At 47.2% G+C, this 12,129-nt stretch overlaps 1 protein-coding gene across 5 annotated transcripts in view; it reads left to right on the forward strand.

Annotated features, from left to right (window-relative positions):
- Positions 1-12,129, forward strand: part of GRID1 (glutamate ionotropic receptor delta type subunit 1) — a 791,530-nt gene that overhangs the window by 498,729 nt on the left and 280,672 nt on the right. The gene's annotated exons all lie outside the window — the stretch shown is intronic.

Genomic DNA, 12,129 nt, shown 5'->3' on the forward strand with positions numbered 1-12,129 from the left:
GCAGGACCATAACATGGAACCCCACCCGCATGGTTCCTTCCAAGGCCCAGAGGTACCAAGTGTTTCTGGTCAGTCCTTCAACCCTAAGTATGTGCAATCGGCACTAGCTTGTCTTGGGCCTTGGAATACGATGGAGAGCTATGTGCCTGGTGTAAGAGGTGGTTTCTCTCTGGGTGTTTGGGAGCAACAGGGAAGTATTGTGGAGAGTACCCACTGGCAGCCTCAAATCCACTTCTAGGTTAGGAATGTGGTGCCTCAGAAAACTTTCACTGATGCTTAGTGAGAGCCCCAGGACAGAAGGAAATGTCTTCCAGTTGGGTTTGTGGAAATTGCCCAGAAGTTTGTACATGTGATATGCTTGCCATTCAGCATTTGAAACTAGTTCCACCATCTTTACCCAGCCAGGCATGAGGGTTAGCAATTGGGGTTGCAGAACAGAGACGGCTGTATCTGCCACCTGAGTATCAGCCCCACCCCATAACATTTTGTTCTCACCGGATCAGGGGCCGCACATTTTGTGGAAGGGAATTATTGGAATATTGAGTAGGGTGTGGACATGTGTCAAATTTGCCAAAGGAATGAATCTACTCCATAATCTCATATGCGGGGAGAAAAAGGAAACATGCCTCAACGGATGGTAAACATGAGAAATGTGTTTTTGGTTGAGGTGGAAACACAGCAGACATTGATTTTAGCTGGAATAATCCCCATTCCACCAGTGTCTGTGCTCCAGGGAGCCCACCAGAGTGTCTGGGGTCTTTCTAAGGTGGTGGAGGGGTGGCCAAGAGAGTGGACCCAAGGCCCCCGCAGCACTCATGGACTCAAGAGCCCTGGACACCCGAGTCAGAGTGAAAAGCCCTGGTGCAAGAGTTTACATTGAGATCTGCTGGTTTATTCTGCCTTCCTTTATGTGGAGTCTGGAAGAAATGGTGAAGGCCAAGTAAGTTCCTCTCACTGTGCTTCTGTAGTCATGATTCCCAGCCTCCATGTGGATGGAAATGGCCTTAAACAATGGGGCTCAGGGAGTGTGTGCCCATTCCCACCCAGTGCAGTGAGAGAGGGGAATCCCTTTGCTCTCTGTGGGGCCAGAGCCTGTGAGGGTCTCACTCCCTGCAGGGTCTTTCTAGCTTCTCTCTGCCTTGAAGGGCTTTCTCCCTCCCCAAATACATGGCACTCTTGCCTCATATGCCCTAAATCATTCTCTAGGTCTTAGTTAAACTGCACTCAGTCTCCTTGAAGAACAAAGATGGGGCCACTTTCCATGGCACAGAAGTGTCTGCAAAGGTTAGAGCAGGGGAAAGAAGAAAGTGCTTCTTGTTGAGGCCTGTGATGCCCCCTTTTGCTGTGGGTGAAAGGCGCAGGTGGGCCCTTTGGTTGCATATCAGACACATTGGATGCAAAAAATCTTTTCACTGGAGGAGAGAGAAAAAGAGACTGAGGAGTTCAAAGGGGAATCTAGCTGAGGGCCTACTTAAATGACACGTGCCCATGGAGAGGAGAAACAAAGGCGCAGGTCCCAGATATGTGGCCGGACATCATCAAATGAGGTAAATGCAGTGTCAGACCCAGGAACCCTGGGACACTACGCCTCCCTCTGTTCCTGCTGAGACCCAGGCATTGCATAAAGAGCAAAGCTGAAGTGCAACACTACAGGAATCTTGTAGTAATAGCAGCAACAGTAAAAGAGGAATCAAGTCACCTGGGTTCAAATCCTGCTAACTCTAGTTACTAGCCAATTATTTCATTATTATTATTTGTTTATCATTCTGCGCCTCAGTTCCCTCCTCTCTAAATTGGGGGTTAGAATATTATCCCCCAGAGTCATAATTAAAATTAAATCGGAGAACATACGGAAAGCATTCAGTTCAGAGCTGAGCTATTAGCAGTACGGGTTGAGTATCTCTAATATGAAAATCTGAAATCTGAAGTACTCTGAAATCTGAAATTTTTGAGTGCCATAATGACACTAAAAAAAAATGCTCATTGGGGTATTTCAGATTTTGCATTTTTGAATTAGGGATGCTCAACTGGAATTGGAATATAATGCAAATATTTCAAAATCTGAAAAAAAAATCCCAAATAAAAACACTTCTTGTCGTAAGCATTTCAGATACGGGATACTTAACCTATTATCATCATTACTGAGGAGGTGGACAGGTACATTCAGGGTTTCCATGGAAAGGCTGAACATAGCCTTTTCTTTTTTTTTGGTGAGATTTAGTATACCTATCTCCAAACATGGTTTTTAAAGGCATCACTGCAGGTGGGAGGGCAGTTTCTATCTTTCCAGCCCCTTATCACAGGCTTTGTGTACCACTTACTGTCCTCATCTCTCCCATGGGTACTCAATCATAGCTTCCTTGCTTGGTAGATGAGAGGCTATGTATTTTAGACTCATGTAGCTCTTTATACAAGGCCACAAGACCCTGCTCATTGAAGATCCTCGATAAGGAATTAAAGGATGAATCTATTAAGAATGCAGGTCTCAGTACAAGTTAAACTGACTCTAGATGCCTCTCTCTCTCTATATATATATATGTCTATATATCTATATATAGATATATAGATATATAGATATATATGTGTATATATATATAGATATCTATATAGATATATAGATATGTAAAACACTTTATTAAAGGAATCTCTGTCTCCATTTGTTGCATCTGCTTCCTTGCAAGGCAGTATCATGAGAGGAAAATGTGGATTTATTTATTCATCCTGCCCAACAACTACTTGGGCAGCTTGTAGATTCATCTCATTTACAAGCCATTCCCTTCCAGTTTCCTCCATAGCTATTACCACTTCTTTCTTTCTTAATGACAGTGTGGAAGGCAAACTAATTTCTACTAGCCTCTAGCTGTGAGATTTATCGAGAAGACTCTAATATGTTTAGAACAACTCAAGGAAAAAAATTATGTCATGGATTATTAACTTTGTCCTGATGAAATTAGTGAAGATCCTTTTGGAGATGGAGTTCTCCAGTCCATCTTTAGTCCCCCCTGCCAAATGGCTGCTCTTGGGAAGATCATTCTGGTTTAGAAGTTTCTGGGAGGACCAAGAACAGGGAATTTTTGCAAGAGCATCCATCCCTTGGCTTCTCTATTGAGCTGGCCTCAGAAACTCTGTCATCCTCTATGAGTCAGGGCTTTCTGTGCTCTAAAGCCAACCAAGAACTATTATAGCAAATCAATTTGGTTCCTATTTAGCAGAAAGAAAGTCCCTTGGAAGAAAAATACCTAAATATGTGACCCCTAGTGCTCCAAAAGCATTGCATTTGCCAGCATGCAGCACTGTTGTTTATTTTTCCCCACAAAGCACTGTCTTATTTGTGTGTTTCTCATTCTTGTTTCCTTGACAAGTTAGTTTAGGACTTGTCTGACTCAGCCAGTAATAAAAGTGATAACCAGTCCCTCAGAACCCTGAGACTTTGCTAAGATTTCACAGACATCTTTGCTTAGAGGAGAATCTGTAACGTACTGTGTCTCTGGAACTGTACTGCCCTGTGACATCAGGGCTACAATTGAAGTAAGAGGCGTATTATCACATAGCCATCCCCCCATTTATATTCAAATGTGTTTCTAAGGGGTGACAGGCAAATGATATAAACTGTGTTGTGTGGTCACTGTGGAGCCGGATCCCTGAATTAAGCTTTGGGGGCTAATGTGGTATTACCATAAAATGCTCCCTCAGGTTGAAATTTATGTTCTATGTGCATTTTAAAATTGTCAAATGGCTTGATCGAATCATTCCTCCTCTGTGCTGCACACACTCTATTAGAGGATTTCAACCCTTCTCCCTCTAACATCCCTGTTTTTTAGGGTTTTCTGTACTTTTCCATGGCTAAAAGGTTTTTGTCCACGTGTTGGTAGAAGCCTATCCTCTGGAGCTTCACTGAGCCTCCCCATACCAGCTACCTTGGATTTCATGTCACTTTCAATGGTTTACTTAGCCCTAAAGACCCATATGGGAGCATTTAACATGGAGAGTGGGGAAGGCTTTGTCAGAGACAATTGCACAGGTGTTCTCCTTGGGTGCAACTGGCTGCTGTTCTGGCTGCTGGTGGCCATGCGTGCATTTGGAGCCCAGGAAGCCTTGGGTGTGGACAGATAGCCCTCTTCACTCTTCACACTGTCTCCTCAGATTCAGCAGTGAGCAGAGCTCCCTGCATCCACTGTGCCCTCTGTTACCATCTGCTTCCTCCTGAGGCTTGGCTGTGGTGCCCTCTCCCAGGACAGCTGGACTGGCAGCAGTTTGGCAGAGACTACACCTGGCGTGGATTTCTCAAGCTGTGACATCTGGGTGTCAACTTGTCCTCCCCACTGGACCCTCTGTCAGCTGCTTGTCTAACTTTGCTGGCCAGCCACAACCTGTCTGAGGATTTGGTCAGAGGTCAGTTCCTGCTGTTTGCCTCTGATGTCTCCCTGAACAGTCCACTTTGCTTGATTAATGACAGAGGGAAGAGAAAACTGGGCTCTTTAGAAGCCTGGAGGAAATGCAGCCTTTCTTAATGAAAACATTTCCCACACTTCCAGCTTTGGTGTTGGGAGGATAATGGTCTGGTTCTGACCCTGGCCTGCGGTGCATCTTCCTTCTCCTCCAAGGATGATTTTTACCTTGATAATGCGGATGCACAACAATTCCCTGGGCCCCAGAGCATAACAAATACTAGGCTGGAATACCCTAATAAAACGTGACTGAAGTCTCAGATTTACTACAGAGAAGGCATGTGCTGCTGCCAGGAAGGCAGACAGCCTGGCCATCCGGCAGGCACACCCTCCTGTCCTCCAGGGGCCTCTCCCCTATTGATGGGGGCAGAGGACTTAGCTGGATCGACCTGGGAGCCTGCAACACTCCTGAGGAGCTCAACACACTTCATGGGGGGCTTATATGCTCATTATCTCTGGTCCTGATCCTGCTTCCAGGGACTCAATAACCGACCAGAACACCTGGGCTTCCAATGTGCCTGCCTCTACCCTGCCTAGTGCTTGCCTGGGTTCAAAGGTGCAAAGTCAGTGCCTTCCTGGTTTCAACAAGACAACAAATTCCCTTCTGCACAAGACATGCACTATGGTCTGAATGTTTGTATCCCTCCAAAATTTCCATGTCGAAACCTAATCCCCAAGGTGACAGTATTAGGAGGTGGGACCTTTGGGAGGTGATGAGGGTAGAGCCCTCATAAATGGGATTCGTGCCCTTATAAGGGGCTGAAGAGACCAGAGTTCTCCTCTTCCACTCTGCCAGGACAAGATGAGAAAGCACCACCTATGAGCCAAAAAGCACGTCCTCACCAGACACAGAATCTGTAGGCACCTTGATCTTGTACTTGCCAGGCTTCAGAACGGTGAGAAGTTAAGTTTTTGTTGCTTATAAGCCACCCAGTCTATGTTTTTTTGTTATAGTGATCTGAGTGGACTAAGGCAGCCTTCACGTCTCCTCAGGAGCCTCAGAGCCCAGAGCCGGTGTTACACGTGATGGGGAGTTGGGTGGGGCATTTGCATTGTAGCTGCTCAAGCAGGATTCAGCCTTGGAAGCCCCTCCATGCTGGGGAATGTGCAGTGTTTCTGAGCACTGCTCCTCTGCCCCCAGTGTTCCATTATCTCCTCGTCTTGCTGGCTTCCCTGCCCTCCCTCCATTTCCTCCCTCTGGGTCTTGATTCTTTATTTTCTCATGAAGATCAATTTAACAGTCTTACTGGTGGCCTTTGCTCCTGCTGACACAAGGTATTTTCCTAAATAAAATATAGTTACTGACGTAATAGAAATTCTGGTAATAACTTTTTTAAAAAATCTATTTTTCCATCCCTGGTGCTCAGTCAACTTCTTGTGACTCATCTCTAATTATCCAGCAGCCGAGAGTGTCCATCTGGGTCTCTCAAGAGCTGCAAGCCCCCAACAAGAGCTCACGGCTGAGTTCTCTCCTGCTTCCCAGAGACGCCTCCTACTTTTGCCCGTTATCTTTCTGAGGACCCACCTCCAGCATGGGTAACTGATGTTGGAAATTTATACCTTGCCAGCATCCTGCCATCTCAGGGAAATGCATAGCCTGGGATTCTGATGGGAGATGGCCAATTCTACATTTATTCACACAGAGCTCCCATCTCTTTCCCCAGCACCTCTATCCACCACCACTTGTCTTCTAAGAAGAGGCATCTTTTTTGCAAATGCCTTGACATCTCTTTAACTTTATGTTTCTAAGAACATGTTTAGAACTGTTATTCAACTTTCAGTAATTCCATAAATACCCATTTATGCATTTGTTATGCATTTCTTCTTATGTTAGACCTTTCACAAATGTTCCCTCCTAATTCTTATAAACCTCTCAAAATTGGGAATTTTAATTTCCACGTTGTAGCATGTCCTGATTAGGGAAACTGGCATGTGCACAGGCTCAGAGGCCTGAGAGAGCAGGGGAAGAGTTCATTGTGCCTGGGGCAAGGAGTGAGAGGCAAGAAGTTGGGAAGTAACTTGGAGGGGACAACAGCGACTGGGGCTCTGCCCTTGGTAGTGTGATGTGGAAGACGTGTATCTGAGAAAGGCAACTCTGTGCAGTGTGGAAAGGGAGGATCTGAGGCTGGAGACAGGTTAACCAGTGGTTACCATCTCCCTAGGGAAAAATAAGGGCACCTGAACTCCACCCCCAAAATGGGAGGTGACCATTGAGTGAGGACATCTGGAAGCTTCCCCAAGACTGAAACCCCTGAGCTGGTCAGAGGGTGGAGTGCAGAGCACGTTCCTTCCATGGATGCTGGACTGCAGCTGGGCTTTGTTCCAGCCATACCCTCCCTGCCTTTCCCACCTCCCCTGCACACCTCGCTGATCTCATTGCAGAATCCACTGTGCCAGAGGCTCCCGTGGCTGAGCCAGCCTTGCTATGTGAATGTCTGGCTTTTGACTGCAGCAGGCCACACTGTCTCCCTCTCAGGAACCAGAGTCGGTATTATAAAGCTTCCCCCTCCACCCCGCACCACACAACACACACTCTCTGAGCCTTCCTGTGTTGGTACCTTTTATGAAACATCCTAGGGGCAGAGAAGTGGCCTTTCCCTTAAAGGGCAGCCCTGTAACACCTCAGATCATGTAGCCCTGAAAGGTGCAGCTCAGACCCTGGGGGCTGTGGCAGCTGTGGCTGTGCTGCTGGGGCCTGGAGGAGGCCAGGGACATGTACACAGGTGCTCAGGTGAGCAGATTTCAGGTGGGACTGGGAATTAATATTCAGCGCTGATTCTTGCTTGATCTCTGACCCTCAAGCTATAGGAGTCAGACATGATCCCTTTGTGCCTTTGGAAGGCTTTAGGGACCAAGGGGCTTTGTGGGAGAGGATGAGTGGTGTTGGAGGATACAAATTCATTTTCACAGTAGTCTTCATGTTCTGCATCCAGACTGGTGCTGACCCCAGCTTCTGGGGACATCCCTGGAGGAGCTCTCAGCTCATACATATTGAAATCAGGAAGCTGCATAGACATTTTATTTTCCTCTTCTATTCATTTCTGTCTCTGCTCCCTCTAAAGATGAAGATGCATGCAAAGATCTTAGAATAGTACTTGGCACACAGGGGTATTACCATCTGCATTCCACAGGTGGGTAAATCAGGGCTGCCACATTGCACCTCTCCAGGGGCCCAGATCACACTGTATTTTATTGCTATCAAGATAAGTCTCAGAGTGTTCAACAGCTTGTTCAACATCACTCAGCAAATGGATGCTAGTGGAGATCTACTTCACTCATTCAATCAACATTTATTGAGTGCTTGCTGTATGCACGCACTACTGTAGAGACCCGGGGTCCAGCAGTGAGCAAAGCTAGTCCAGGCTGGAATGAATCCAAAGCTGTTGCTGATCCTATTAGACCACTTGCCTAAGCTGCAACCCTAGTGTGAGAGTCGTACTATATGGTAATTAGTGAGAGGAACTTGCCGTAAATCTCTGGGGTGGCTCAATGAAACCATCCAGTCCCTCTTCCAGCTCTATCCTCACTTATAATAGAGCCCATGAGCTCCCAGCAAGGCCTCAAGCCCTTTTCCTGGCTTCTCTCTGGCCTTGACTCACTCCCTCTAGCATCTCTGACCTGGCTCCAGGTATTTTGCTTTGCAGCCAGGTCTCTGCTCTGCCATGCCCGTGGCCTTGACACTTTGACCTCTCTTTTGCTTCTCAAATTTACACTTACCTGGAATGCTTTTTTGGTTCCTGGAACTTTATGCTGCAGTGTTCCTAGGTCATCCAGAGCCCTGGGCTCCTGCTTGCATGGGGATGAGGGTTTAAATAGTGACAGCATCTGCTTGCTTGCCTTATCTTTGCTAATGGACTCTGTGCTGTGCCTAACCTACAATATGAGGGAGGGAGGCAAGGACCTCTTCAAACCAGGCCTCATTCTCTGCACCTGTGGCCTGTGACTCCAGCCTGGGCTGTTGGCCCCTGGTGGTCAATGACGAGTGAGCATCCATGCATCTGGGAGCCTCTCTCCTTCCAGACTTCCTTCTCAGGGGCTTGGCATGACCAACTCTGACACTGATATCCAGCCATCTTCCCTGAGGAAAGGCTTCTCTTATGTTTATCAGGCTCTAGAGAGGGCCCCAAGCATAAACTGCCTTTCTACCATCTACTTGTGATCTTTTTCATCCAAAAATCCCTTCTCTGAATAGGTTGTGAGGTTAGGGCCTTTCCTACCCTCCACATACCCACCAGTGAACTGTCAGCTAAAGTCAGTTTGCACAAAGTAGGTCATCTCAGTGAGGATGCTGAGGTTGGAGAGCAGATGGGGGAGCCACAGATTATTACTGCAGTGTTAGATTATGCCCAAGGCAGGGAGAGACAATATCTTACCAGGGAAGAGTTAGGAGTAAGTGGAGTAGATGGAAACAGCTCCATGGGAAGATCAAGAAGATGTTTTGAGGAGGTTTTTAGACAAGAACAAATTGCTTTTGAACAAATGAGGCTCTGTCCAAAGTCAAAGTTGGTGGGATAAAATCTCTTTTATCTGCTATCCATTTTCTATAATTTCTCTCTTTTATAAAACATGGTTAGTGTATGCCTTCTGAGAAAATCCATCCATCCATCACTTCATCCATCCATCCATCCATCCATCCATCACTTCATCACTCCATCCATCCATCCATCCATCACTTCATCACTTCATCCATCCATCCATCTACCCATACATCTACACACTCATCTATCCTTCCATTTGTGCATACATCTGTCTACCATGTGTTCAGCCATGAAACATACATTAAGCACCAGCTATGTGCTTTGATTGGTGCTGAGTTCTAGAGATAGTACTTAAAGAGCTCAAAGTTTGCTGAGGTAAACACATTCATGAGCTGACAACATATATAATGGAAGAGGGTACATCTAGGGTGATGTGTGGGCAGTGGGAAGGCCTGCCTATCTATGCCTGGAAAAGAGCATTGCTCAAGCCTGTTCCCATGAACTGGGATGTATTCACCCTTCCAAGTAGACATACTTGTGGGAGGACTGAGGGCTTCCTTTGGCCTTTCTGAGTCATGTCCTGCTTTTTCCTCTTTGTTCAAGACCTCTCTGCATTCATACATTTGTTGAGTACCTTAATTCATTGTGAATAGAAGTGCTGAAGTGAAAGGGAGATTCCACTGGGTTCTGGTCAGAGCCACAGATGAGCTGGTACTGTGGACTCTGCCCTGATGTGTGAGTGTGTGGATGGGTGGGGGTAGGGGTCAAAGAGACCTGGCTGGTTAAATAGCATCAGCTATGAGTGGGTGGCTGGTAGACCCATGAATGTCTTGAGAAGAGAAATCTTCCCATCATTAAGGATTCTCAGCTTCAAGTTATTCTCTTGGGAAAAAAAAAAAAACAAACAAACCAATTCTAAGTGGCTTATATTCCTTATAACAACATCTCCATCATGGGTTTGTTTTCCAGAGGGGAGGAAGACTTATCAACACATGCAGTGGTGGGGGCTCTTGAGGGCTGGGGAGTTGACAGCAACAAAGAGTTAATTAGTCCTGCTCATTGAGGAAATGCTCCTCTAGGCCTCAAGTGGCTGAGGGCACAGTTCTGTCATGGTGTTCCCTGTGCAGTGAGGGGGTGAGCTCCCAGTGGGTGGTGGTACTTAGTTTTCCCCCTGCTGTCAAGTAAGCTCTTGTGTACTGCAGGCCCCTGAAGAGGGTCAGCCCAGGCACTGACCTTCTGCTCCCCCTCAGCTCAAGGCTCTTGCTTTAGCACACTCTTGACACCTCTGCAATATCTGGCCATCCTCCACCTACCTGTCACACCTACAGAATGCAGAGGCCCTAGGCATGCAGCCCATAATGGTCAGAGCTGGGGGACAGGACAGTGGCAGACAGGACAGAGCTCTACAGCAATGGTCTGTGCACAAGGATACCTACAGGAGAGGCAGTCAGCTCTGCCTGGATGTGACATGCTGGGAATGGCCCTTGAGGGCTGGACAGGCATGACGGGGCAGATGTTTGTGATGCCTTGCACTTCCTATTGGCTCATCTCAGACTTCAGCTTCAGTTGCTGGAGAGTTCGCGCCACCTAAGTTCTGATCTAAGGTTCTGCTTTTGGAGCACCTGGACTAAGAAACATGAGGAAGTAAATTTCAGGCAGAGAATAAAGCACAGAGGTGTTGTGGTACAGGGACATATTGAGGAGGGTGGGAGTGAGGCTGGGGGAGGAGGGGTTCTTTTTGCAGCCCAAGGAGCCTATTTGATCTTCCCAGGAGTCCTGTGAGGCTGACATGATCTCCTATTTTTATCTGGTGATTTTGTTTTTCTAAAATATTTTTAGCAGACAACTTGCTGCTTAGGCGTTCAGAGAATGGTCCCCTTGACCCACTTTGGCTGAGGGTTGTTTGTGCAACAGTTATCAGTGGGGGGCCACAAACCTGACTGAGGGTGGACACTACCGTGCCCTCACCCCCTTCCCTTCTCCTCCTCCTCTCATTTGTGCTCCAGTGTCCCCATGGAGGGCTGGGGTGGTGTGAAGGTGACATCCGAGAACAAGGCTGTCTTTCTCCCCCATTGGGCTCCTGCTGGGCCCCTGGGAGGGTGGATGCTATCTTCCAGCTCCTCCACATCCAGATCGGGGTCTATAACCACACTCAGGAGGCTAAGCCTGGCCTGCCCACCCTGGACCCCACACATGGGTTGGGCCCCGATGCTGTAGTGTCGTTCCTCACACTTCTACCCTAGATTCTCAGTCATGGCCTTGCTCTCCAGAGCACTGAGACAGGGATGTGTCTCCTCTACCACTCAGCTCACATCAGACAACTAAGCAGAAGGGTGGTCCTCAGATGGGCATAGTTGCAAATCCCAAATGTGTTCCCTGGGTGACAGTGACTCCACTGCAGAGCAGGCACCAGAATCCTCATCTCTTGTTACCACTGTCCTCGCTGTTACCTTATCACTCAGGCCACCATTCACCCTAGGCCTGTCCGGTGACCAGAGTGGTCTTTCTGAGGCCCGGGTCTGATCTCCAGCTTCTTGTACACTGACCCAACAATGGCCTCCTTCTCCCTACAGTCACCTCTGTTGCTATTCCTCCTTAGTAAGTCCCTAAGTCTTTGCAGGGCTCAATCCCTGCTTCTCTCTTGATCCTGCTCCCTCCGTATTGTGCCCATTGACACAGTCGTCTTGAACTGCTTTCAGTTCCTTTAACCCAAGGATCTGCCAGTGGTGGCCCATAGAGGAAATCCAGTATATTGCCTGTTTTGGAAAATAATGTTTTATTGCACATGGCAGTACCCATATGTTTATATATTGTCTGTGGCTGCTTTCAAGTTATAACAGTAGGGTTGAGCAGTTGCAAAAGAGACCACTAAGCCTAAAATCTTTATGAGCTGGTCCTTTACAAAAAACTCTGGTGGACTGTGCTGTACCTGGCTCTGTCTCTTGACACCTTCATGCCCTTGCAAATGCTGTGCCATCCCTTTATCTTACTAATCCTTCAACGCTGAGCTTTCTGCTTATCCTTCCCTCCATCCTCCCTTACTTGAGTGGGTAACTTACCTGTGTGCACATCTCAATCAGCTACAGATTAGGGTTCTCCTTGTTTATGTACAGATGCACATCCCACTCTAGTTCCTGAGGCAGGACAAGGTCTTATTCCATTCAGGACTCTAGAAGCTGGCTGGGTTTTTGAAAGTACAACTA

Source organism: Pongo pygmaeus, chromosome 8 (assembly GCF_028885625.2).
Source record: "Pongo pygmaeus isolate AG05252 chromosome 8, NHGRI_mPonPyg2-v2.0_pri, whole genome shotgun sequence".
In the NCBI taxonomy this organism is placed as follows: domain Eukaryota; kingdom Metazoa; phylum Chordata; class Mammalia; order Primates; family Hominidae; genus Pongo; species Pongo pygmaeus.